This window comes from Ipomoea nil, unplaced genomic scaffold, assembly GCF_001879475.1.
Source record: "Ipomoea nil cultivar Tokyo-kokei standard unplaced genomic scaffold, Asagao_1.1 scaffold1250, whole genome shotgun sequence".
NCBI lineage: Eukaryota > Viridiplantae > Streptophyta > Magnoliopsida > Solanales > Convolvulaceae > Ipomoea > Ipomoea nil.
This window is the reverse complement of record NW_017617678.1, coordinates 2957497-2982105: the sequence shown is the minus strand read 5'-3', so window position 1 is coordinate 2982105 and position 24609 is coordinate 2957497. Positions and strand designations below refer to the sequence as shown.

The 24609-nt window shown below is 36.5% G+C and overlaps 1 long non-coding RNA gene and 3 other non-coding genes across 4 annotated transcripts; all 4 read left to right on the top strand.

Moving 5' to 3' along the window:
- The first annotated feature begins 1283 nt into the window (after positions 1–1283).
- TRNAS-CGA lies at positions 1284–1365 on the top strand. The gene has a single exon. It is a non-coding gene; the product is annotated as a tRNA-Ser (tRNA).
- Positions 1366–16790: 15425 nt separating this feature from the next.
- On the top strand, positions 16791–16872 carry TRNAS-CGA. Its single transcript has one exon. It is a non-coding gene; the product is annotated as a tRNA-Ser (tRNA).
- A 1235-nt stretch (positions 16873–18107) lies between these two features.
- On the top strand, positions 18108–21427 carry LOC109184152. Its single transcript, XR_002054713.1, has 4 exons — positions 18108–18171; positions 18603–18826; positions 20271–21169; positions 21366–21427. It is a non-coding gene; the product is annotated as an uncharacterized LOC109184152 (long non-coding RNA).
- TRNAS-UGA lies at positions 20210–20291 on the top strand. Its single transcript has one exon. It is a non-coding gene; the product is annotated as a tRNA-Ser (tRNA).
- Positions 21428–24609: the final 3182 nt, after the last annotated feature.

Sequence of the window (24609 nt, the reverse complement as noted above, 5' to 3'; positions counted from 1 at the left end):
TATCCCTATATAAAGAGAGGTAGAGCAGTAGCGTTTTACACACAGTGAGAAACAAAGGAATTCCAGTAGCTTTTCATCTCAAAACTCTGCTTCTACTCTCTTCTTTTAGCCAACCAGTGTTCTAAGCTTTGCTTTGTTTGCCGGGTTACTTGTTTAGGTGCTTAAACAAGGAATCGTAGCACGTTTTATCCTGGGAAACCTAGGCTACAACGCTCCTAGCACTTGTGGGAAGTAGCAAATAAGGTTTTAAGGAAAAGAGCTTTGCGTTCGAACTCGTGCTAAATCTATACCCAAACACTCAACCTTTTCCTTCCCAGTTTTTCTTTTTCCCATATAATATTAATCTTTTCGTAGGATTATTATTTTTGGGATTTTTCAACCTTATTACCCAACAGGACTGATGTGATGGAGTCAATAGTTTAATGGCAGACTTATACAATACGCGCCCCCAAAGAAATAACGGGTTTTCTACTCACCTTTTTAAATGGAAGATATGTGTAGACTTTTCTATGATTACGGATTAATTATAGTAGTTGTGGTTAATTATCAACAAGCCTGTCTAGCTCAGTTGGTAGAATGCAAGGTTCTTAACCTTGTGGTCGTGGGTTTGAGCCCCACGGTGGGCAGGTTTTTGCTGTTGCCTTACAATGATCTTAACATGAGTGTCAACTTGTCAATATGTCCGGGTGGTTAAGGAGATAGACTCGAAATCTATTGGGCTTTGCCTGCGCAGGTTTGAATCCAGCTGTTGACGTTACACTTATCAATGTGTTAAAAACTATTGGGTTTTCCTGCTGGTGACGCATTTTATTGGCTGGCATGGCGTCGAGCTTCGTAGACCATCGCCTGTGGCGAGACAACGGCAGCGAGCTTTAGTGAGCTATATATCTGTGAGGCGAGTAGCGGCGTCCAGCTTTAGCGAGACCACCGTTAGCCATATATCTGTGAGGCCACAACGGCATGGGTAATGAGCGATGGACTGATGTGATGGAGTCAATAGTTAAATGGCAGACTTATGCAATACGCCCCTCCAAACAAATAATGGGTTTTCCACTCACCTTTTTAAATGGAAGATTAGTGTAGACTTTTCTATGATTACAGATTATTTATTGTATTGGTGGCTAATTATCAACAAACCCGTCTAGCTCAGTTGGTAGAGTGCAAGGCTCTTAACTTTATGGGCGTGGGATCGTGCCTCACGATGGGCAGTTTTTTGCTGTTACCGGTTGTTTTCCCTTTCAGTTTGTCTTTGATGTATCTATTACAATGATCTTAGCATGATTGTCAATATGTCCGAGTGGTTAAGGATATAGACTCGAAATCTATTGGGCTTTGCCTGCGCAGGTTCGAATCCTGCTGTTGACACATATTTATTGGGCACATTCACTTGTTAATATGTCAAAAACTATGTTCCAATCTTGCTGTTGACGCATATTTATTGGGTAAATTCACTTGTCAATATGTAAAAATCTCTGGCTGACATGGCGTCGGTCTTCGTAGACCATTGGCTGAGGCGAGTAGCGGCATTGACGAGACAGCGACTTCAAGTTTCAACGACCATCTACGGCGCGAGCTTTTGCGAGACCACCGTTAGCTATATATCTGTGAGGCGAGTAGCGTCGTCCAGCTTTGGAAACCAACCGTTAGCTATATATCTATGAGGCGAGTAGTGACATTGACGAGACAGCAACTTCAAGTTTCAACGACCATCTACGATGCGAGACAACGGCAGCGAGCTTTTGCGAAACCACCGTTAGCTATATATCACGACCATCTACGATGCGAGACAACGGCAGCGAGCTTTTGCGAGACCACCGTTAGCTATATATCTGTGAGGCGAGTAGCGGCGTCCAGCTTTGGAAACCATCTGCGAGGAAAGAAGATAATTTTCTGCTCAGTATTTTACTTATTTTTGAAATATAACTTCTTTTGTGTGTCCAAAACTGAACTTGGTTTCTTTATGTTGATGTATCTCCTGGAGGTATTATGGTTAATTTTCTGCATATTATGCCAGCATATGAAAATTTCCTCCAGTTTGAATAATTTTGTTACTCTATTCTTTTGCTTTTCATTGTTAAATAATTAATACAATTGATGAGTGACTTTGAAAATTATAATTCTTCATTTTGTATTGTTTCCCTCCAGGGGTGCAACCACCTATTAATTGCAGGAGGCTTTGCCACCCCCCCCCCCCCACCCACCCACTAACCCCCAACCCCTAACCAAGCTGGACTTTTCATTATAATCATTACACTTTCTGTTAGTGTTTTATTTGCTCGAAAAGAACCCCAACTTATAATTGGCAATATTATTATGGCATACTAAGATAAGATTAGCTTAGTGTTAGTTTTGTTCCACAGAAGACTGATCAATCAGACACAACAACAAAAGGACTGACACTGAAGATTTGTTTTAAGAAGCTAATTTCTTAAAAGCTTTACGCGGTTTTACAGAAGACAGATTTGGAAAGAAGATCAGCGTATCTGCTTTGGAAAGGTATGGACCGAATCTTTAAGATTACATTCTTCAAATATTGTCCTACCATCTACAATCAAAGACATCTATGGAAAGAGTGTTTTATCGACGGATCTATAAGTATCCTCATTCGAAGTGAATTAGGGTTACGCCTTTAGAAAGAAGAAACACTCCACATCAGTTTTATGAGATCAGATCTTTGATTATCATGCCTCTTCTCAATACAACTTGTTCATGGTGATTAAGATGACGAACTTGAGAAGAATTACTGCTGCTTAAACGAAAGGACACTGTGATCACACTGTTGTGGGAACAACTGTAAAGAGCGTCATTGAAGTGGACTGCATCAGAGTTGGCTCTCTAAGTGAAGGGATTTCATTGGGCTTCTGTATGCATAGCTCTCCACCTTCAACAATCCACTAAACCTGTGTAGACTGGGTATGTACCTTGTGTGGGGCACTTGGGTGAGATTATTGTTTATCTACCTTTGTACATTGGATTATGATTTAGTGGATTGGACGCCTATGTGATCGTCCCCCAGACGTAGATACACATTGTATCAAACTGGGTAAACATCCTATGTCTTTTGCTTGTGCTGTTATCTTTTCTTTAAATATCTCTATGATCTGTTATCACTGACTGACTTCATCGCTGAATCAGTCAGTCCTTTTCATCAGTTGATTAATCCAGTTAATCTGATTAAAAAGAGGAAATGCAAAATTACATGTGGTATCATTGCTTTTAAGTCTACATAGTTACTTGATCTGTACGAGTTGTTTTAGTTTTGCATTGTTCTCTGTCTTTTGGAAGTGCCTCTGTGTGTTCGTTGGCGTGTTGTTTTTGTTCAGGATGGACGCAAGTATGGAACCACCAGAACTAGATGGTCACAACTACTCTTTCTGGAAGACTCGCATGGAGATATATCTCCAAACACAAGGTACCAGGGTTTATCGTACTGTCCTAACTGGGTGGAGCCGTCCAATTGTTCAGAATGCGGATGGAACCACTAGAGATAAGCCCATGGAGACTTGGACAGACGATGAAATGAATGCCTCTGATCTAACAAAGCTTTGAACTCGATTGTAGGATCTTTGCGTGAATCTGTTTTTACTCTTGTCACAGGGGTAAGAGAAGCTAAACGTGTATGGGAAATTCTTGAAACCAGATTTGAGGGAACTAGTGATGTCAAGCAGTCGAAGCTACAAATGGTACTGTCAGAATTCGAAGCTCTTAGAATGAATGAAGAGGAAACTATTTCGACCTTTCACAGTCGGGTCCAGAATCTGATGAACAGAGCCTCAATTCTTGGTGAACTATTCACTGATGAGAGAATAGTCAAAAAGATCCTTCGATCTTTGCCTAAACTCTTCCGGATGAAAGTAACTGTTATTCAGGAACACACAGGTTGGGAAAAGAAGACTGTCGAAGAACTTATGGGAAATTTACACACATATGAACTAGACGTGCTTGCTGATGATGATCTTGCAAGAAACAGAAAAGGAAAATCAGTGGCTTTTGTGGCTGAGGCTGATCGAGAATCTGACATAGACGACATAGATGATGAAACCTTGGCACTTCTATCCAAGAATTTCAAGAAAATATTAAAAGGATTCAACAGAAAGAGTCAAGGTCAGCCCACCAGGACACAATACAATGGCAATAACTCCTCATATCAGAAAGCCGAAACAACTCCTTTTTCACAAAATAATCAATCTCAGACTGGTCGAACAAGACAGAACAGAAACAGTTCCACAGATACAGGGAGGTCTCTCAACCGGTCAGTGCAGTGTAGAGAGTGTGAAGGTTATGGACACATACAGGCTGAATGTGCAACGTATCTCAAGAGGAAAAAGTTTATGTCAGTAGCTACACTAAGTGATGATGAGGAGGAAACATCTAATGATCAGTAAGATGACAATGTGGGAAACTTTGTAGCCTTCTTTACAGCTACAGACATTCAGTCAGACGAAAACCAATCAGATGAAGAATCTTACATATCAACTGATGATTTTGAAGAGAGACATACTCAACTTGAAATACAATTTGCTAAACTTGTTACAAGCTGGGAACAACTAGTGAAAGTCAATAAAAATCTGAATGACGAGCTGAAGCAAAGGGATGATCTTCTAAAAAAACTGAATACAGACCTTGTCATAAAAGGAAGATCTCATCACTCAGATAAGATCCAGAGAAGGAAAACTGATAAAGGAATTGGAAGGTCTAAAGAAAAATATCCAGATGATGGACACTACATCAACCTTAGACAAGATTCTAGACTCAGGCAGAAATCCTAATGATAAAAAAGGTCTAGGATTTGAACGAGGTGAATCTTCAAATAATGCACCTATGTTTGTCAAAGAGGGTATGTTTAAGGCCACAGCAGTTCATAGCTTTGAACAAGGACAGTCATCTCGGTCAGTGTAGAAAATTGACAAGAGAAGGAGATATGACCAGACTGCAGATACTGACCTTGCCAAAGTAACTCATCAATCTCGTTATTCAAGGTTCAAAAATAAGTTTGTCAGAGTTAGACAATACACTCCCATTTGCCACTACTGTCAAACAAAAGGTCATACTCGGCCTGAGTGTTATTTTTTTTACAGAGATCAAAGGAAGGAAAAATATCAGAACAAGACTATTACACCGTTTACTAGACAGGTTTGGGTCAGAAAGTCAGAAGTTATATGTTACCCCACTATAGTTCTGACTGCGTCTACAACTGAAGCTAGATGGTATTTCGAAAGTGGCTGTTCCAGACATATGACTGGAAATGTAAAGTGTCTCATCGCTGTTCAACCAAGCAATGGATCTGTAACATATGGCGATAGACAAAAAGGGAAAATAGTTGGGAAAGATACCCTGAATGTACCAGGTTTGCCTCAATTATAAGAAGTTCTGTTAGTCAGTGAGTCGAAAGCTAATCTGATTACATCAGTCAGTTGTGTGATCAAATTTGGAATGTGTGCTTCGATCGTAACTGCTGCAGAGTTAGTGACAAAGCAAATCAACTTGTCATGGAAGGAACCCGATCCTCGGACAATTGTTATGTTTTGGCTAATGAAAATGCATGTCACCTATATCTAAATCTGATAAATCAAAACTCTGGCATAGACGACTGGGTCACGTAAACTTCAGGGATATGGATAAGCTGATCGAACTGGAAGCTGTGAGAGGTGTACCTAAGATCAGAATAGATCTGGAAAGGGTTTGTGGTGCATGTGCCATTGGGAAACAAATCAGAACTCCACACAAAGCAGTAAGAGGTATCACCACTGAAAAGTGTTTAGATCGTGTTCACATAGACCTCATGGGGCCAACACAGACTGAAAGCATTGGGGGAAAGAAATACATATTTGTGTGTGTAGATGATTTCTCTCGATACAGCTGGGTATACTTTCTAAGAGAAAAATCAGAAGCATTCAAGGCCCTTAAAACTCTGTGCATAAGGGTTCAGAAGGAAAAGAATGGGTCTATAATAAAAGTTCAGAGACTAAGAAGTGATCATGGAAAAGAATTTGAGAATTCACTATACTCAGATTTCTGCTCCGAGCACGATATATCACATGAGTTCTCAGCTCCTAGAACTGCTCAACAGAATGGTGTGGTGGAAAGAAAGAATCGAACCTTACAAGAAATAGTTAGAGTTATGCTACATGCCTCTCATCTGCCGCAGCGCTTCTGGGCTGAAGCAGTACACATAGCCTGTCATACACTAAATAGGGTCTATCTTAGACCAGGAACGACCAAAACACCATATGATATCATGAAGGGAAAGAAGCCAAACCTGAAGTATTTTCATGTGTTCGGGACAAAGTGTTATGTGCTGGCTGATAGAGAACAAAGAGGGAAGTTTGAACCTAAGAGTGATGAGAACATCTTCCTTGGATACTCTCCAAACAGTCGTGCCTACAGAGTCTACAACAAGAGAACTCAATCTGTGATGGAATCAGTATATGTGGTTATAGATGATAGTCCAGAAGAATCAGTAGACACAACAGTGACAGATTCAGTGGCAAAGCTTCCTCTCAGTGAACTAAATACTGCAGACAGTAACAGTCAGCCCAAATCACAAGAATCCTCAGATGAAGATCAAGAAAGTTTGGAACAGGAGATAACTCTCATAAATGATACAGGTAAAGACAAACCCACCAGAACTCAGAAAAATCACCCATCAGATAACATCATTGGTGATCCAACAGATGGGATGAAGACCAGGAGCAAAATAAGAAATAATTTGATAGAAATATCTGGGTCTGCTTGCTATACCTCAAAGATAGAACCCAATAATGTAAAAGAAGCTTTACAGGATGATTTGTAGATCAAGGCAATGCAGGAGGAGCTACATCAGTTTGATCGAAATCATGTTTGGGATCTAGTTTCAAGACCTGATGGTGTCAACATAATTGGAACAAAGTGGATCTTCAAAAAAAAACTGATGAAGTTGGGAATATTGCAAGGAACAAAGCTCGGTTTGTGGCACAAGGGTACACTCAGATAGAAGGCATTGACTATGATGAGACATTTGCTCCTGTGGCTAGACTAGAGTCAATCAGAATTCTGCTAGCTGTTGCATGCATTCTGGGATTTACATTGTTTCAGATGGATGTCAAGACAGAGTTTTTGAATGGGTACCTGCATGAAGATATCTATGTGGCGCAACCTAAGGGAATTGAAGATCCAGAGCAGCCATCGCATGTCTACAAGCTTAGAAAGGCTCTCTATGGTCTTAAACAAGCCCCACGTGCATGGTTTGAACGCCTGACTTAGTATCTGCTACAGCATGGTTATAAACGAGGGAGTGTTGACAAAACTTTATTCGTAAAAACTACTGGAAGTCATGTCACCATTGCTCAGATCTATGTGGATGACATTGTGTTTGGATCAACTCTACAGAAATACACAGATGAGTTAGTAAAAGTTATGAAAGAAGAATTTGAGATGTCAATGGTTGGTCAACTGACATACTTCCTAGGACTGCAAGTTAAGCAAAGTTCTGAAGGGTACTTTATCTCACAAGAAAAGTATGCTAAGAATTTAGTCAAGAAGTTTGATCTGGAATCATGTAAACCATCCAGGACACCGATCTCCACCTCCACAAAAGTATCCAAAGACGACACAGGTGTATCAGTGTATAACACAGTCTACCGAAGCCTGATAGAAAGTCTGATGTACTTGACGGCTAGTCGACCAGACATAATGTTTAGTGTTGGAATATGTGCAAGGTATCAATCTGATCCAAAGGAATCACACCTCATAGCTACTAAACGAATTCTGAAATATATAAAAGGAACGATTCAGTATGGTCTATGGTACTCCAAGGACAGTGAACTGAGTCTGATTGCATACTGTCATGCTGACTGGGCAGGGAACATTGATGACCATAAGAGTACATCTCGTGGTTGATTCTTTGTTGGTAAGAACTTGGTGTCATGGCTGAGTAAGAAACATAACTCAATTTCTTTAAGTACTGTAGAGGCAGAATACATAGCTGCTGGTGGATGTTGTACTCAGCTAGTATGGATGAAACAGATGTTATTAGACTATGGTCTTACTCAAGGAATTATGACACTCTATTGTGACAATGTCAGTGCTATTAATATCTCAAAGAATCAAGTTCAACACTCCAGGACGAAGCATATTGATATAAGGCATCACTACATCAGAGACCTGATAGAATCATAGGAGATTGAGTTGGAATATATTCAAACTGAGAAACATTTGGCTGATATCCTAACTAAGCCCCTAGACGCAAACTGGTTTGAGATTCTCAGATCTGCTCTGGGAATCTGCAGAATTGACTAATAGGGTAGATCGTCACTCAGAAGGAGAGTGCAAGGTTTACGTATTCTGGTCAAATTTAAGTTTTGACTTCCTTTTAAACTCCCTTCATTTTTGTTAAGAAAATATCTTTACCTAAATTACCATAAAAGTGATTAGGCTTTTTCAAATTTGAAATATGCCAAGCATCCGTTTCTTGCCTAAAAAGGAGGTATACCGTTGCGTCAATCACATCAGCTCTGCATGTATTCTGACTAGCTGCATTTATTGGGGTTCCTCTCCCTTGGGTTTATAATCGAGTATCGAATAAGACTTGAGAGAACAAACAAGAGACTATCTCTGCACACAGACTATATTCTCTTTGATCTCCTATCTAGGGTTTACTTCTTCGTCTTCTCGAATCTGTCATCAATGGCGGATGCAGTTCGTAATATGATCATCAAGCTTGGAAGAAAGGTTCATTCACAAGAAACAGCCACCAAACATGTCAAAACCTTGCTTCTGTTGGCTATGAAGAAAAAATTGAAGCTTGATCCCCTTCTCCGCGATGAAATCATTGTCACTGTACTGTCCGATTATCCAGAGTTTTATGCCGACTGGTCCAACGATGACACCAGTGATCTATTGCTGTTGGCCTCTGAAGCAGGTGATGACATTAATCCGGCGTCTATTCCAGAGCCCTCAGATGGAAATCATGCTGGGGCGTTCCTCCATTACTTTGCTAAAAGAACCCTTGAGTCTGAAGAAATCTCCCGTCGTCAAGAAATTGCTCAACCCCTGTATCTTCAGTCTGCTGAGAATGAAGCCAGACATCGTATTGAGATTCTGCGAAACAGGTCAAATTCCTCTGACTCCCCTATAGAAATTTCACCTAATAAACCTGAGGATCTAGTGTCTAATGCTGCCCCATCTATTGTTCCTGTTGATTCTTAGAATGTGCCTGCTTTAGTCTCTGAGAAATCATCTGTATCTGTTGATCCTCCTTGCTTACCTGTTGAGAAGTCTGATCCCTTGAATAGTGAGTCTCTTAAAGAGTCTGTAGAGGAAGACAAACCGATTGATGAGTCCAACAATCTGAGTCTGGTTGTGTTCTCTGGTGATAATATTGATCTGTCCCCTGCTGTGATTGCTGATGATCCTAAAGAAATTTCTCCTGCTGATGATTCTTCTGCTGTACCTGCTGATGACTTTTCTGTTTTACCTGCTCATGTTGAGATTGTTAATTTCTCAAGCCCCCATACCGAGAGATTCACCCATCTGAATCTCAGTCTACATTTCCACATCGTTAGGTGAAAGCCTGGAACATGTGCGACACTTTGCTGGTTTACCTTCTGCTTCCATTCCTCAACCATACCGAGAGATTCACCCATCTGAATCCTCGAGTGAAGATGAAAAAATACTGGCTGAAGTCTGTGGCACCCAAGCTCCTACATCTCAGGTTCCAACTGTTGAGACTACTGCTCATCCTGATTCCACCACACTCAAAATACAAGAGGTCACTAATCTCCTTGGTGGTTCATCTGCTCATGTGTCTGATTCTAGTCACTCTGTGTCTCCTGTCCACTCCCCATCCAAGGAGACAAGAAGGTCGAAAAGAAAGAATGTTCCTGTGAAGGTTGTGGTTGAATCTGGTGAGGACACTGCTGATGTAGATCAACCAGAGAAGAAAAGGAAGTCTAGTGAGCCTGCAAAACCTGAGACCAATCCTCCTGTTCAACAAGTGTTTAAGACTCTACGGTCTTCTGTTAAGCAAAAGGGTTCTGTTGCTACTCAACCAACTGTTGTCCCCACATCTTCCACCAGAAAAGTGAAACCTGCTACCCGTGCTAGAGGTCGGAGCATTACACCTGAGGTTCAAGCTGTTGAAAGCCCTGACACATCCATTTACAGACCTCAGTTTGTTTCCCCTACTGCTCAAGCCAAGTGGTCCACCATGGTTAGAAGAGATCTGATTGTCCAAAGATCTATTGATGAAAACCAGATGAATTCGGTCTGTGATGTTCTGCCTTTGCTGAGAGAAGTGAGTCTGCTGAAAACTGTCACTGCCTTCTGTCCTTATTCAAAGCTGCTCACCTACGAATTTTACTGTAATCTCAATGATGAGATGGACAATTTGTCTGGAGTGCGTCCAATGCAGATTTTCATTCGTGGGAAATGGTATGTGTTTGGCCCTGACATGATTAACGAGTACTTTGGCCTGCAAAGAGTCCAAAAGGAGGCTATCACTGACTAGGATGCAGTGGCCAAAACAATCACTGGTGGACAAGCTGACAGATGGCCTACTGGTGATAAGGATACTCTACCTAGCTCTCAGCTCACCTCCAAGTATGTGATTCTTCATCATCTTGCTCTGCATAACTGGCTCCCTTCGGCGCATTTCCACACTGTCGGCAAGCAACTGGCCAGTCTCTTATTCAGAATTGGAACCAAGATGTCCTTTGATCTTGGGTCGTGGATCTATTATCATATTCTCGCTCTGATTCACCCGAGAGAACAAAAGGTACGGATGCCCTTTCCTAATTTGATCTTTGGAATTCTTACATCTCAGGGCCTTGAGCCTATGGCGAGTGAGGTGATCAGTCCGACCCTTCTCTACACGGTTGACCGACGTCTATTGACTGGAGATCATATATGCGATGTTACACCGGTGAATGCCCCCTCCAATCCTGAGACTAATACAGTGGCGGATGACTCACCACATGCACGAGATCTTCAACTCTCTATCCAATTGAAGGCGAGAGTCTCTGAGCTCGAGACAGTTCATGGCATAATCGCTAAATAGCTAACAGGGGCTCGCACGGAATTGGCCACTGTTCATCTTCGTTTAAGCCTGACTGAGGCCTCTGCTGCTGATCCTGTGAAGTCTGACAGTGAGACTCCCTCCAACGCTTGACTTGCCTTTGGCTCTCTTTTGGCAAAAAGGGGGAGTATGAACTCAAGAGGAGTTGTTTGTGTTTGTGTACCATCTGGCCCTGGCTGGGCGATTGACTGTGATGGCATCTCTTGTTTGAAGAATGTTTCTTGTCTTTGTTTTGATCCAGCATGACATGTATGCTGTGTTTTTATCTCTGCTATGTAATTGAATATTGGTTCTGTTTTGTTTTTAATATCCTATCTTAGTCTTTTGCAGTATTATACTTCTTTTTACGTAGTCGAGTTGTTTTGCCAAATAATAGCCAAAGGGGGAGTTTATTAGTGTTTTATTTGCTCGAAAAGAACCCCAAATTATAATTGGCAATATTATTATGGCATACTAAGATAGGATTAGCTTAGTGTCAATTTTGTTCTACAGAAGACTGATCAATCAAACACAACAACAGAAGGACTGACACTGAAGATCTGTTTTAGGAAGCTGATTTCTTAAAAGCTGTACGCGGTTTTACAGAAGACAGATTTGGAAAGAAGATCAGCGTATCTGCTTTGGAAAGGTATGGACCGAATCTTTAAGATTACATTCTTCAAATATTGTCCTACCATCTACAATCAAAGACATCTATGGAAAGAGTGTTCTATCGACGGATCTATAAGTATCCTCATTTGAAGTGAATTAGGGTTACGCCTTTAGAAAGAAGAAACACTCCACATCAGTTTTATGAGATCAGATCTTTGATTATCATGCCTCTTCTCAATACAACATGCTCATGGTGATTAAGATGACGAACTTGAGATGAATTACTGCTGCTTAAACGAAAGGACACTGTGATCACACTGTTGTGGGAACAACTGTAAAGAGCGCCATTGAAGTGGACTGCATCATAGTTGGCTCTCCACCTTCAACAATCCACTAAACCTGTGTAGACTGGGTATGTACCTTGTGTGGGGCACTTGGGTGAGATTATTGTTTATCTACCTTTGTACATTGGATTATGATTTAGTGGATTGGACGTCTATGTGATCGTCCCCCAGACGTAGATAAACATTGTATCGAACTGGGTAAACATCATGTGTCTTTTGCTTGTGCTGTTATCTTTTCTTTAAACATCTCTATGATCTGTTATCACTGACTGACTTCATCGCTGAATCAGTCAGTCCTTTTCATCAATTGATTAATCCAGTTAATATGATTAAAAAGAGGAAATGCAAAATTACACTTTCTTTCACCTGTTAAATTAATATTATAATGTTTTTTTTGCCCCCCTCACCAAGCATTGTCATACTTGTGAATATAACCATAAAATTGTGTGTGTGTGTGTGTAAATAACCATAAAATTATTTTGTTCTCATAATATTATACTTCACGTATAAATATAAACGGTTGACTAATTTGGTCTCAAGTTAACGGTGGACTAATATTATAAAATAGTGTAATACAATTCCTATTCTAATCTATACTATATACTATATATAAAAACAAAATCCAAAACTTTAACTTCCCGCCAAATTCCTAAAAAAGAAATCTCTCTTTCTAATAAGAGGAATCTGCCCAGTTTGAACATAATTCCCACACTACCGCCGTCTAAAGATTGAACCTTGGTCTTTTCTCTCAAATGCTACCCACTGAACCATTTAGCTAAACCCGTGCGGGCTTAAAAATTCCTATTTTAATCCTATATATAATAAAGCCATATGGTTTTGTGAAAATTAAATGGTGATAATCAACATTTAATTTTCACAAGACCATAATAATATTGTTATTGTGAAAATTAAATGGTGGTAATCAACATTTAATTTTCACAAGATCATAATAATATTGTTAATTATAATAACAATAACAATAATAATAATAATTGCAATAATAATAATGATAATAATTTCCACGGACAATTTCTAATATATATATATATATATATATATATATATATATATATATATATATATATATATATATATATATATATATATATATATATATATATATATATATATATATATATATATATTTATTTATTTATTTATTTATTTATTTATTTATTTATTTATATTTCAATTTCTACTGGCTAATTATTGTGTAAATGATGGCCCACATAATTGTATGGATCATTAATATCAAATACATTTTTAATATATTAAAAATACATTATTTTTATATTGAAAGTACCTTACATACATATATAATGTACCCTTAGTATATTTAAAATATACTTTTTATTGCATGCAACCCCAAAGTTCATAAGTTTGAAATTAATATATGGCATAGCTAGGCGACCTAATATTTAAGATTGTTGATGTGCATATTGAGGACTACGGAGACAAAGATGCGTTATTCGTGGATTCATCGGATACTATCCAACAACACTCTCCAACTTAATTGACGTGAAGTAGGCTTAGTAACATTAAGTGTTGGTCCCGAAAGGGTGGCGAGAAGTCTAGAGGGGGGGTGAATAGACTTCTCTAACTTTTTCAAACTTCTTCTGCAAACAACACTTTGTAACTTCAACTCTAAGTAACAAGCATAAACAAGTATTACAACTTAGAGTGTGCACAGCGGAATTGTAACGGCAAAGTGTTATGCTTTAAACTGTGTCGTGCTCAAGAGAGATTTTATACATGCATCACGTTAGAAACACTTGATATAGATGTAGGATGATGTATATAAAATTTCACTTGCATGCAAACGAGGGAACTATCAAACCCAGACAGATAAAGATACGCAATAAACCGTAACGGGTTAGTTCACAGATAATATAAGCATGCACGAAATATATATGAGCAGTAAGTAAATAGAGAGAGAGATTTATAGTGGTTCAGAGGTGGTGTAATCCTCCTAGTCCACTCTTCTCCTTTCACTCCAAGGAGGAAATTCACTATTCTTCGATCACCCAGATACAGTAGTGAATAAGTGCCCAGCGACACTTCTCCGAGTGCTTCGCACAAAGCTACACTCCACCAAGGTTTTGCGCAAGCTCCTCTTGTTACTCCGCCTTCCCGAGTACTTCGCACCAAGCTTTACTCCTACACCACGAGAACTACGCACAAAGCTACGCTCTCATCGGGTTTTCACAAGCTCCCCTTGTTACTCTGCCCGTTACAACCGAGTGCTACGCACAAAGCTACACTCCAACTAGGTTTTTCACTCTCCCTAGTTACTCTACCCCTTTTCTACACTCAGTAGAAGATTTACAATAGAGATAAAATTTTTCTCTCACTCAGACTTGAATTTAATCGTGTATAGCTCAATATATTGCTTCTTGGCTGATTTGAATATTGCTTGCTTTTCTCTTTGTTTTTCAGCCGTATTCCAGTTGTTGTTGTCTTCAAGTCTGCTTGGGCATTTTATAGCAGATGAAAGCTATTTGCCCGTTGATCAACTTTCGATCTTGATCGTCCAATTTGAATTGTAGTTGATCAAATAATTTTGCCAACTTGGTCTGCAAAAATCATTTCGCCGTCTGTCAGAAGATTTTGAGAAATCTCGTAGTTGCTCTCCTTTAATCTGACAAAGCTTTTCTTTGGAATGGGTAGCCTCCAAATTTGAATTTCTCTAGCATAACTTTTGTTGAATTATTGATCTGATGTGCCAAGTTGATCAAATAATTTATCTGCTGATTCTTGCTTGAGTATTAAAAAGATTTCCTTCGTATATCAGCTTCTTCTTCTCCTTCGACTTCTTCTGCAGAAACAGAGCTTCAAAATAATGTTTCTGTCTAATTCTATCATGATGTCATAGCTCTTTTTGATGATGTCATGTCCCAATAGTGTATCATGTTCCACCTTGTATCATGGACTATATACCATGTTCCACCTTGTATCATGGACTACATATATCATGTTCCATTTCATATCATGAGCTAGCTATCATGTTCCACCTTGTATCATGGACTAGATATCACGTTCCATTGTATATCATGGATCAATATCATGTTTTTATAAAATTGCTTCAAGTGGGAATTAAACTGTGAATCATTTGCTTTACTTGGCAAGGCTTCTTCCATCTCAACTGGATATCCAATTAATATAATCCAAGACTTAAATTCTTTTGTCTTGTCTCTTCCACGTGTTCTCCACTAGCATTACCACACTGTGATGTCATCACCCGATAGTAGTGACATCATCATCCGATAAATATACCTATCACGATATAAAATTATTCTTTCATGATAGTATTGCCTGATATTACTATCATGATATTTTCTTGTGACATCATATATTGCTACTTCATGATAGCAATTCATCTTTACACCAAAATTGCTCTCAATGAGAATTAAACTATGGATCATTTCACATTAGACATGTTTCAACAAGTCTTCTAACATCTCATCCATCTCAACCTTTGGTGACTTGATGCTTCATAAATGTGTTTAAGCTGTGATCCCGCTTTCATTTATTCTTCCTTCAAACTGCTTTCACGTAGACTTCATGTAGGCTTCATGGCAGTGGTGCACTATACTTTGTGAACCAGAACTGACTCAAATAAAATAAAATTGAGGTCTACAAAATACATTTGGCTCATCAAAACTTATACAATATATTCCTAACATTAAGATTATATTCTTGAATTATTAGTTCTCATCTTTTATTGATTACACACTTAATTCGATAGTATTTGAAAGAAAAAATCAATGTTCGAACTAAGATCTTGATTTTGGTCTTTAAAGGTCAATTGTATGTTGCTACATCTAGAGTTAGAAATCTCAAAGGTCTAAAAATTTTGATCTGTGATGACTCTAAAATTGTAATTCAATTACTATTGTAGTTTACTAAGTTCTTAAAAATTTGTAATATTAAATAGTATGTACTAAATTTTTAATATAGTTTAAGATTTGTAGTAATCACCCACCTTAAATATTATTTTAATTGTAAATATATTTATGTTCATAATTTTATCATAGGAATTCACATATAATAATTATTAAATAACAAAAATTTTATATATGAATAAACCTCATATAGGGTATTTTTTATAACATATTTTCCGTGCATCGCACGGGACAAATACTAGTATTATAAAATAGTGTAATATGATTCCTATTATAATCTATATCTATATCTATATTATATATAAAAACAAAATCCTGATCTTTCACTTCCCGCCCGATTCCGAAAAAATCTCTCTTTCTAATAAAAATATATTGTTTTCTACTTTTCTATTCGTACTATAATTCTAGGTTAAAATTCGTATTCTAATATTATAAAATTGTTTAATACAATTATTATTCTAATCTATAGTATATATAAAAAAAAATCCTGAACTTTAACCATGAGCTCGTATTAATTGTTACTCATAATTAAGATGTCTAAATTTTACTAAGTCTCCGTGTTTGGAAGTCAGTTTGCATGGGTAATGAGCGATGGACTGATGTGATGGAGTCAATAGTTTAATGGCAGACTTATGCAATACACGCCCCCAAACAAATAATGGGTTTTCCACTCACCTTTTTAAATTGAAGATTAGTGTAGACTTTTCTATGATTATGGATTATTTATAGTATTTGTGGCTAATTATCAACAAGCCTGTCTAGCTCAGTTGGTACAGCGTAAGGCTTTTAACTTTGTGGTTGTGGGTTCGAGCTTTATGGTGGGTAGTTTTTTGCTGTTACCGGTTGTTTTCCCTTTCAGTTTGTCTTTGATGTATCTATTACAATGATCTTAGCATGAGTGTCAATATGTCCAAGTGGTTAAGGAGATAGACTCGAAATTTATTGGGCTTTTCCTGCGCAGGTTCGAATCTTGCTGGTGATGCATTTTATTGGCTAAACCATCGGCTGTGGCGAGACAACGGCGACAGCCAGCTTTAGCGAACTATATATTTGTGAGGCGAGTAGCGGCGTCCAGCTTTAGCTAGCCATATATTACAACGGAGCTTAGCTATATATATGTGATATGTGAGGCTTACAACGGAGCTTAGCTATATATATGTGATGTGATATGTGAGGCTTACAAATGTGAGGCTTACAACGGAGCTTAGCTATATATATGTGATATGTGAGGCGAGTAGCGGCGTCCAGCTTCGTAGACCATTTGCAATGTTAGACATCGGCAGTGGCGAGACAACGGCAGCGAGCTTTAGCGAAACCGCCGTTAGCTATACTTCTGCTCAGTATTTTACTTATTTTTGAAGTAAAACTTCTTTTGTGAGTCCAAAACTGAATTTGGTTTCTTTATGTTGATGTATCTCCTGGAGGTATTATGGTTAATTTTCTGCATATTATGCCAGCATATGAAAATTTCTTCCAGTTTGTATAATTTTGTTACTCCATTCTTTTGCCTTTCATTGTTAAATAATTAATACAATGGATGAGTGACTTTGAAAATTATAATTCTTCATTTTGTATTGTCTCACTCCAGGGGTGTAACCACCTATTAATTGCAGGAGGCCTTGCCCTACCCCCCCCCCCCCCCCACCCCAACCCCTAACCAAGCTGGACTTTTTATTATAATCATTAGGCTTTCTTTCACCGGTTAAATTAATATTATAATGTTTTTTTGCCCCCCCCCCCCCCCCCCCCCTCACCAAGCTTCGGCAAATTATGTTGTGGAACCGTGTCCACCTTTATTCCAAAACGGTCATAATTGTGCATATAGAGTTCAAAAATTATGAACGTAGAGTTCTATCATTATGAACATTGAGTTCTGTAATTGTGAATATAGAGTTCGATAATTGTGAATATGAAGTTCAAAAATTATGAACATAGAGTTTTATAATTATGAACATAGAGTTCAGTAATTGTGAACATAAAGTTTTATAATTGTAAATATTAAGTTTAATAATTGTGAATATTTAGTTCAAAAATTATGAGCATAGAGTTCAGTAATTATAAACATAGAACCGTGTCCACCTTGATTCCACGGTAGATAACAATTGCCAAGCTTCTAGAGTAAGCATTCAACAAAAGTATCTGCCCCATCTAACAGCTTCTAGAGTAATCTTTCAACAAGATTTCAGCCGCACTCCCCTTAAAAGCTTCCAGAGTAAGCTTCCAAAACATTTCAACTGCTTGTGCGACTATGCGAGAACTCCGGTCTCCAGTGGCTTACCAGGTTTGTCTCTCTCTCTCTCTCATTTCTCTTTTCTTAATCGTTTTTGAAATTGTGATTCATGATTTTACGACTGAGCTTTAATGTATGCCACTGCAAATTAATTTTCCTGTTTCTCGAAATGCCAGTGTCATCCATACTTCATCACCAGCTAAAAGAACTCAATGTTATGCTTCAAGTTTCGTGAAATTCTAGTATTACCCGTTTTTAATTAAGTACGCTGTTGAGTTCTAGGTTTAGCTAGAATATTTCATTAGTTTTAACAGTAATCTACTCTCATAATTACAAGTATAATTGATTAGAATTTACACTGCTAAACAACTGAAATTACTAGTTTACACAACGGAAATTACTAATTTAACAGCAATTTCATTTGTTTAAACATTCAACATGTTTTATTACTAATTTACAATATAATTGATTGTAATTTGCAGTGTTAAACACTGGTGCAGTAAAAGCGGCTGACTGGTTTATATAATGCAAGGACGGGGCCAGGATTAAATAATGCGGTGATTGGCCCACAGCATTATTTAATCCTGGCTCCGCCCCTGTCTCCCTCTTCTTCCCGTTCTCTGTGAAATCATATCTAGCTAACTCTCTCATTCCCTTCTTCCACTATCCAGTAAATACAATTGATTGGTGTTAAACCCATAAAAACGTAAGTATCTTCTTACAGATCTCAAGTTTTCTTTTTCCTTTTTCTCTTTTCTTTTTTTTTTTTTTGGGGGGGGGGCGGGGGGGGGGGGGGGGGTTAAGGATTTCAGTGGTTAATGAAATATTTGTGTTTTACAACAAGTTGAAGAGATATGTGGTTAATGAATTATCTGTCATTCGTTTTTTTTTTTTTTAATTACAATTAATTTTGTGATAGTAAATAAATAAATAAATAAATATATATATATATATATATATATATATATATATATATATATATGTGTGTGTGTGTGTGTGTGTGTGTGTGTGTGTGTGTAACCATAAAATTATTTTGTTCTCATAATATTATACTTCACGTATAAATATAAACGGTTGACTAATTTGGTCTCAAGTTAACGGTGGACTAATATTATAAAATAGTGTAATACAATTCCTATTCTAATATATACTATATACTATATATAAAAACAAAATCCAAAACTTTAACTTCCTAAAAAAATCTCTCTTTCTAATAAAAGGAATTATACCCACTTTGGACATAATTCTCACACTATCGCCGTCTATTGAGGATTAAACCTTGGTCTTTTCTCTCAAATACTACCCATTAAACCATTGAGCTAAACCCATACGGGCTTAAAATTCCTATTTTAATATTATAAAATAGTTTAATACAATTCCTATTATAATCTATATCTATATTATATATAAAAACAAAATACTGATCTTTCACTTCTTGCCCAATTCCTAAAAAATCTCTCTTTCTAATAAAAATATATTGTTTTCTATTTTTCTTTTTGTTCTATAATTCTAGGTTAAAATTCGTATTCTAATATTATAAAATTGTTTAATACAATTCCTATTCTAATCTATACTATATATAAAAACAAAATTCTGAACTTTAACCATGAGCTCGTATTAATTGTTACTCATAATTAAGATCTCTAAATTTTACTAAGTCTTCGTGTTTGGAAATCAGTCCACATGGGCAATGAGCGATGGACTGATGTGATGGAGTCAATAGTTTAATGGCAGACTTATGCAATACGCGCCCCCAAAGAAATAATGGGTTTTCCACTCACCTTTTTAAATGGAAGATTAGTGTAGACTATTCTATGATTACGGATTCTTTATAGTATTTGTGGCCAATTATCAACAAGCCTATTTAGCTCAGTTGGTAGAGCGCAAGGCTCTTAACCTCGCGGTCGTGGGTTTGAGCCCCATGGTGGGCAGTTTTTTGCTGTTGCCGGTTGTTTTCCATTTTCAGTTTGTCTTTGATATATCTATTACAATGATCTTAGCATGAGTGTCAACCTATATCTATTACAATGATCTTAGCATGAGTGTCAACCTATATCTATTACAATGATCTTAGCATGAGTGTCAACCTGTCAATATGTCCGAGTGGTTAAGGAGATAGACTTGAAATCTATTGGGCTTTGCTTGTGCAGGTTCGAATCTTGCTGTTGACCCATATCTATTGGGCTTTCCTGCTGGTGATGCATTTTATTGGCTGACACGGCGGTGAGAAGAGGAGTGGCGTCAAGCTTCGTAGACCATCGGCTATGGCGAGACAATGGCAGCCAGCTTTATATCTGTGAGGCGAGTAGCGGTGTCCAGCTTTGCTTTATCGAGACCAACGTTAGCCGGCTACAACGGCAGCGAGCTTCCCGTTAACTATATTATATCTGTGTGGCGAGTTGCGGCGTCCAGCTTCGGCAACCATCTGTGAGGGGTTAGCCATATATCTGTGAGGCTACAACGGCAGCGAGCTTCCCGTTAACTATATTATATCTGTGTGGCGAGTTGCGGCGTCCAGCTTCGGCAACCATCTGTGAGGGGAGCTTCGTAGACCATCTGCAATGTTAGACATCGGCAGTAGCGAGACAGCGACTTCAAGCTTCAACGACCATCTACGATGCCAGACACGGCAGCGAGCTATAGCGAGACCACCGTTAGCTATATATCTGTGAGGCGAGTAGCGGCAGTGGCGAGACAACGACTTCAAGCTTCAACGACCATCTACGATGCGAGACAACGGCAGCGAGCTTTAGTGAGACCACCGTTAGCTATATATCTGTGAGGCGAGTAGCGGCGTCCAGCTTTGGCAACATCTGCGATTTGAGATTTTTTGCTGCGTCAATCAGAAACTTGAGATTTTTCACCCATCATAAGCTGAGCTCCGAACATTTTGGGCGGTGCAAGGCGGAGAATGATGTTGAGACTTGAGGATAAACCCTAGTATACTCATTACTTGAAATTGGGTTCAAGTAATTGGCGTCAAAAAACAAAGTTTTGGTGGGAAATAATTTTCAGACATCAATAGCGAGAGGAACAACATCTTTCATAAGTATAAAAATAAAATTTTGTCACTAAATCATAAACCTTTAGCTAGAGTAATTTTTAACCCTTGCATAAACTATGCAAATAATACATTTTGTGAGGGGTTTTTCCACCCGTCACTAATTTTTTGTCACTAAAGATTGTTTTTCTTGTAGTGTTAGTAGCATTATTCGCTAACGGGTGCTACCCCTTATGTTTTACAGGTTCAAAGTAGATCGTTGCGAGCGCGCTAGAAGATGGATTAGTTTAGCGTAGCTCCCTTTTGTCTCGTAGCTTGTTATGGAGGCCTATGTGCCTATAGATTTGAACTTGTGAATTCGATACTATGTTTTGGATGGTTAAGTACTTGTCTCCTAGCCTGTGCATCTAGCTCTTAGTTAGATGTGGCGTGACATTCCCGATTTGACTGTTAGCTTCCGCTTAGTTTTAATCAAATGGTTAGATTTATCTTTATTCCTAAGCTTTAATTGTTTTATAAAATCGGGGGTGTTATAGGTAAACTAGAGAATAATTAATGATTGCCATAGAAATCCTAGAAGAATATAGAATACAAGAATATTTAATTATGGTTATATTATTATTGTGCCTCACGAAATAGAATACAAGAATATTTATTTAAGGTTATATTATTACTGTGCCTCACGGTCATTATATACTAACAAGACTTGACAGGAAAATAGTAATAATATTAATGGTAATAATAATATCTAAAAGTAATCAAGTGTTAATTATAATAATAATAATAATAATAATAATAATATTATTATTATTATTATTATTATTATTATTATTATTATTATTATTATTATTATTATTAATAATGTAATAATTATGACATAGAATAAATCTTAAATATATATATATATATATATATATATATATATATATATATATATATATATATATATATATTTATTTATTTATTTATTTATTTATTTATTTATTGTTCAAGTATAATAAAAACAATATGTAATAATAATAATAATAATCCAAACAACACTACATACAAAATAAAATTAAAAATAAAAATAAATAAAGAGAAGAAGAAGAAGAAGACAAAGGGCTCTCCTTTGTAAAAGATGCGGGATCATTTTTATCCCACATAAAAAAATGTTACGAAAGAGGAGCTCTTGAAGGTCCTCTATATAAGAGGAGCAATGCTCCTCTTACAAAAATAATTGCTTGCCCATTAATCTGGGCAAGTATTAAAAGCCAAAAAATTCTTATGTAAGAAGTCTTAGCCTAATGACTTTTTATTTTAGTTTTTTTTTTTAAATTATTTATTATTAGGGGTGTTAGATTAACCCAATTTGTATATGTGTTGTTTTTGTTGTTAGATGTTTAGAGTAAAAATTTTGAGTTATTAAATAATATTTTTTGTGTTTTGATTAAAGACAAAATCTTAAAATGGCAAGTTTGTTAAAATTTTGGCGAACTTTCAATAACTTAACAAGGTCATTATCTAATAATTATTATGCAAGTTAACAAGTGAATTGTATAGATATAAAAGTTCGGAAAGTAGGAAAATAATTTCTGAAATAATGAGTTATTTTTAAAAAAAAAACATTTTTCTTTTTAATGTTTGACTACACAACAGAAAATTGTTGAAAAGAAAATTTATATTATTATTTTTATTATTATGTAATAAATTAATAATAAAATAAAATTACAATAATAATATTATTATAAATATTAATAATATAATAATAATCAAAACAAAACTATATACAAAATAAAATTTAAAAAAAAAAAAAAAAAAAAAAAAAAAAAAGGAACCACGGGCTCCCCATTGTAAATGATATGGGATCATTTTGATTAGACATCGAAAATGTTGGAAAGAGGAGCTCTGAGCAATGCTCCTCTTCCAAACATAATTGTTTGCCCATCAACGTGGCAAAGACGCCAAAATGCTCTTATTTAAGAAGCCTTAGCTTAATGGCTTCTGATTTTAGTTTTTCTTTTAAGAAAATATTTTACAAACAACAATGATAAATAAAATCTTCAAAGTTATAGCACCGCATGTGTACATCTAGATATTAGCTAATAATTTGAGCAATTATTTGCACAAATTCAAGCATTGATAATATCAAAACACATAAACAATCCAAATCATATCTTTAATTGCACTATATAATATTTAATGTTCTAATTTAAATAATTATATATCAATTCAAATATTCTTAATATATTATAACAAATCCATTCTGTGCATCGCACGGGTGAAAATACTAGTATAATCTTTAGCTTTATATATATAAATATAATAATGCAGAATCTAGCCACAAAATTTTTCCTCCAAAGTGTTAATGCATTTTTATAGAAACAAGATTAGCAAGTATGAATGCATTCATTGTGTGGGTAGATGTATTTATACTTATTTTTTTAAAGTTATTATGTGTATTTATATTTTATAAATTATATTTTATTATTATACCACTATCTCTATCTCTATATATATTAAAGCATAATGAAGTATGAAAAAAAGTTTATTGTGTTCAAATTTATTTGTAAAATTTTATATTTAATAAAATTTGTGTATATATTCATTTAAACCTCAATTGTAATGAATTTAACTCCACATATATAAAGAAGAGAAATTAGATAAAAATAAATAAATATAGTTCTTACATAAATAATCTTTTTCAAATGAATAAGTTTTTGGTAGAGATTTTCGAAAAATATCGCCTGTTATTTTATTTACAAATTTTATTTTAATACGTTAGTTATATAATTAAAGTAGTTATTTCAAATTCAAATTCCTTTCAAAAATATTCAAATTCAAATTCATATAATTAAACTTTTAAAATATTAAATATTATATTGTATAGTTATACTTACATTTTTAATCAAACTAATTCTAAGCTCAAGAACTCAAGTACATTTTTCTGTTTCCACAATCATTTACTTTCTTTGCTAATTCACAGGATGTCAAAAATTTAATTGGTAAATTTGTTAAATTAATAATAGTTCGTGCATCGGACGGGACAATCACTAGTTAAAAGTAAAAGGAAAAAGGGCCAAATTGGCCACTGAACGTAACACAATAGTGCAATCAGGCCACTGGACCTAAAAAATGTTCAATCACCCCACTCAACAACGCAAATCAGTCCAATTTCACCGTGTAGCCGGTTACAAACTCTTCTTCCGGTCATGAAGCTGAGCTGGCAGATTACATGGCATTAGTAGGCATCTTTTATTTCTTTTTCTTATTTTTGTTTTCTTCCCACGTGAACAGGCCTCCATAGCCATTCAAATCCCCAAATCCATTTCCTCTTCAACGTTTGAAACTTGATTCCAGAAAACACTCCATAGGTGTCTTCTTTCCCTTTCTTCTTCAACGCTCGAAAGCTTCTTGTTCTTGTATTTCTCTTGTTGTTACAGAAACCCTAGGCGCAGGTGTATTAGTAACGTAACTGCAATGGCTTTTTCCGATTCACGGTCGTCTTC